This window comes from Notamacropus eugenii, chromosome 1 (genome assembly GCF_028372415.1).
Source record: "Notamacropus eugenii isolate mMacEug1 chromosome 1, mMacEug1.pri_v2, whole genome shotgun sequence".
Lineage (NCBI taxonomy): Eukaryota > Metazoa > Chordata > Mammalia > Diprotodontia > Macropodidae > Notamacropus > Notamacropus eugenii.
The window spans coordinates 699,244,755-699,249,489 of record NC_092872.1 but is presented as its reverse complement, the minus strand read 5'-3'; positions in this window follow the sequence as shown (position 1 = coordinate 699,249,489).

The following is a 4,735-nucleotide window of genomic DNA, read 5'->3' as shown; positions in this document are numbered from 1 at the left end:
CTATAATATCCCTTTTAATAAATGCCCAAATCTAATAATACATCTTAAATTGAATTTAATCTTTAAATCTAGAAAAGTCCAATCTCCAAGAGACTATAGAAGTATTAAGTTAGAGACCTTGGATTCAAACTCATGTCTTCTAATTTCATATCCCACCATACTATATCCCTATGTAACCCTGGGCAAGTAATTTCCCCTCCACAGGCTTCAGTTTTCTCCTTTGCAAAATGAGGAATTCAGACTTAGTTGGTCCCTCTCCAGCTCTTAATCTTTCAGTCTCTCTCCTTGGTTCATTGTGGAGCCTGGCAGAATTGGAGTAATTTCCTTCTTTAATAAACTCCCTTCTCCCTACCAAACTTTCAAGTGAGTAATAATCCATACCCCTTGGATAGCAGCACTGAGGATGGTTTCTAAATCAAAGGATTAATTTCCCTGCCGAGTACCAGAGCGTGCACAGAAAATACAGTAATGACCTTGGCTTTTCTCATGTCACCAAGCATCCTTTTGGATAATGACTCTGGATTCAGTCTCATGTCACCCTCACCCTCATCTGGTCCCCTCCCACATCAGTGGGAGGTAGATTAAGAATCTCTCTCAGCTCTGCTTCAGCAGGGGATGGAGATGATGGATATAAAGGCTTCTAATCAACACTAGAAAATCTGAGCACCTCTTGTTGTTTAGGCAGAGTCAGAGGAGAGGAGCTGGAAGTCCCCAAGACTACTCCAATTTATATGGCCAGTCAAGGTCATCCTCCATATCCTCCTCCTTCCACTCTACACTCAGGCAGAAGCAGAAATACAAGAAATAAATAAGGGAGGGGAAGAGAAGGGAAGTCTAGTGGTATGGGTTGGGTTCAAGAATTCAAATGAGACAAGAACCCGACTTATTCCTAACATGATAGAGCCTAACTAGCATCAGGTTTGAAGGCAGAGATCCTTGAATCTAACTACTGATGAAGGACCAAGCACAAGAGAGATGAGGATAGAACCAGCCTCAAGATGGCAGACTTGGAGACAGGTCCCATCTTAGACAGACACTGCTTGACCCTGGGCAAATCCCTCAGCATCTCAGTGCCTGAGGAGACTACAAATTGCATCTCAAAATGTAAGTTCCAGAGAAGGTATCTTCCCAGGTCATCTCACATCCCCTTCTTGGTCAAGTGGTTTCTCTTCTCTTTCCTTATCTGTAAAATGAAGAAGGTAAACAGATAGTTAACCTGTGTAAGCTTGGTTGAATCACTTAATATTGCTTATCTGTAAAAGGAGGGGGACCTCTGAGTTCTGCTTCAGCTCTAGGTCTGTGAGCCTATGAACAGACGACCTTTCAAGCTTTAACATTCTTGATATTTCAATCTCTAGATCATGGTTTCTTAATCTGGAGTGGGGGTGTCTATGGATAGAGTCGGAGGAGCATTTAGGGTTAGGGTTAGGGTTATTTTCATTCACCTCCATTTGAAATAAAGCTGGAATATAAACCCAAGCTGACTGATATCAGATCCAGTGTTATTTTCAGGATACCATGTACTAGACAGGTCTAAACCATATTATCGGACTGGAGCTGTTCCCTAAGGTCTCTAACGTTTTTTTAAAAAAGCTTCTCTTTTAGGAAATTTGACGGACTTTTATGTAAGAGTGCCAGATGCTACATTCCTGCGTAAGAGCACTTGTCCCATTTCTTTATTGGAAAGGCAGTGAAATTTTCTATCCCCTAGAACAGGACTCCCTAAATGGATGATTCATTATCTACCCACACAACAGCCCTGTGTTATTTTGAGGGAACAATCTCCCTCAAGTCTTTTTTTCAGGCTAAATATCTGTAGCTCCCTTAGCTGTCCTTGGAGGTCTGGTCTCCAGACTTCTCTCCTCTTGATCACCCTTCTGTTTTCAGTCATGCTCAATTCTTCATGTTCCCATTTGGGGTTTTCTTGGAGAGGATAGAATGGTTGCCATTTCCTTCTTCTACTTATTTCACATTCTTCCCTGCATATGTTCTAATTTTAGGAAACTAAGTGACACAATGGAAAGAGGGCTGGGAGACCTGAGTTCAAACTCAGCCTTAGACACTTGCTAGCTGGATGACCTCTATCTACTTCAGTTTTCTCATCTATAAAATATTAATAGCACCTACTTTCCAGGATTACAATGAGAATAAAATATTTGTAAAGAGCTTTGCAAACCCTGAAGCCTGAAATAATTGCTAGCTATTATTATTTTTTAATCAATATTTCTCTTAGATACAGTACCCAAAATTGAATATAATATTCTAATCGTAGTCTAAGTAGTGTAAAGCATACTGTAGTTTTCTGATATTTGGACATAAAAGAATAATACACTTGTTAAAGAATTTGTGGAAGTATTTCTTTTGATTTTAATTTTTATTACTATTTTTGTTTATTTCTGAATATGTCCATTCTCTTCTCCCACCCAGTGAGCCATTCATTGTGGCAAAGAGAGAAAAATTAAACAATTGAGCAAAATTAACTATTTCATACCCCTGGACCCCAGCTCGTCAAAGAAGGAAGGGAGGTACATCACATTTCTTTTAGAAATCAGACTTGGAAATTATAATTAAACACAATTGAATGGTTTTTTTTTTTTATGTTGGTGGTAGTCTTTCCATTTTATATCACCGTGGGTATTATTTTCCTTGTTCAGTTTACCTCCATTCTACATTGGTTCATATAAATCTTCCAAGTCTCCTCTGAATTTTTTAATATTCATCATTTCTTATTGCACTTTCTTATTCCATTGATTTCTTTAGCCATATGATGATGATGATAGCTAGTATTTATATAGCACCTTCTATGAGTCAGGCGCTGTGCTAACTGTTTTACAAAGATTATCTGATCCTCACAACAACCCTGAGAATAGGCATTATTATCTCCATGTTACAGTTGAGGAAACTGAGGTAAACAGAGGCTTTTAAGTGACTTGCCCAGGGTCATACAACTATTACATGCCAGAGGCTGGATTTGAACTCAAATCTTCCTGACTTGAGGTGCCATTATACCTCTTTTCCCAAATGATTTTTTTCTGCCACTCCAAAAATTCTGCTATCAATATTTTTGGCTTATATGGGACCTTCTCTTTTTCTGATCTCCTTGAGGCATATACTTAGCAGTGAGATATGTGGGTTATAGGATACAGATAGTTTAGTCACTTCTTTTCGGTAGTATGTTTCCCACCATTGGTTCTTTCTTTTCACAGGAAGGTGGGCCTTTGAGTCAGTTGTGGGATTTATTTTCTACCCTCAACCCTTGGAAAAACCAGATGTGTACTTTTATAGCCATTCCCCACCACGATTTTCTCCTGCCAGAGGCTGCCAGGACACACACTCTCCCAGAGCGTCCAAGTCCACAGCAATGGAAAGCTCATAGAATTTAGAGCTGTAAGAGCCCTTAGTGATCATCTTTATTAAATAGAGAGGAAACCTCATGCCATTGGAGATGGAAGAGACCTCAGTTCAATCTCTCAGAGGGAAACAGGCTCAGAGAGGTGACTTAGCCAAGGTAGCAGGACTGAAGTATTCTTTTTGTCAGGCCTGACTAGGCCTACATAAAATGAGGGAGTATGACCAATTTATCTCTAAGGACTCTTTGGACTCTAAATCCTATAACAATAACATTTCCAGTAACATTTCTAAGGACCTAATACTGTTTTTGTAGAACCAAATAGCATGAGGCAGGTTAAGCCTGTAGAACTATCCTCAACACACACACACACACACAATCACACCATTAGACTAAGATAGCACAGGTGTCTGACCCAGTTGAGAGAGTTACTTCCACTGAAGCAAATATTCTGAAAAAGTCACCCCCATGAACTACTGGTGTGACTGAAAGGCATGCAAATTTTTAGCAAGTCTTCAAATATCTCTACATTATGACCAAAAAAAAAAAATACATAGGCAAGTTCACTTTTTTAAAAATAATTTATTTCTGTTCCCTCCCTTTGACAGTCCAAGGTGCAATACAATTTTTTTCTTCACAACAGCTTGGATTCCAACACCACTTTACAGCTGTCCTTGAAACTGTCTCAGCTCCAAGAAGCAGCTTGCCACTACCCCCCAAAGAAACCCCACCACTCATTAGGACATACAGACTGGTGCAATGACAATCCAGACTTGGAGAGGCAATGTTTGGATGTGGTAATGACAAGGTTTCAGTTGAGCAAAGATAAATGCAAGAATGACTCAAGCAAAGAGTAAGGGAGAAGTGCACACAGAAGCACAAATCACCAAACACCTCAAAGAGAAATCACAATTATAACACAGATAGTGGAGAAAGCATTACCTATCACACAGGAGTTTTTGGAGCTTTTAAAAAATGAGACCCATGAAAAAGAGTTCCCCTTCCTAGTATCCCAAAATTTGTCAATTACTCTCATTTCATAAGGGATCCGGTCAAATGAATGCCAGGCACCATTCTTTTTCATCTTTCATTCATTCCAGCCAGAGAAGGTGGAAGACCTTAGAAATCATCTAAGTGGGTCTTAGAACTCACTGTGGGTTCTTACCATGGAGTCTTTGAACTTAGATGGAAAAGTTACCTTTTTTCAACATAACTCTTCCCTTTGCAGCCTTGTATATTTCATTTTATGCATTTAAAGAACATTATTCTCAAATGAGGTCCATAAGCTTCACCAGATGCCTAAGGGTTCAGAAAACAAAGGTTAAGAAGCCCTAATCCAGTCTAACCCCTTCATTTTATGGAAGAAACAGATGCTGGGGGAGAAGA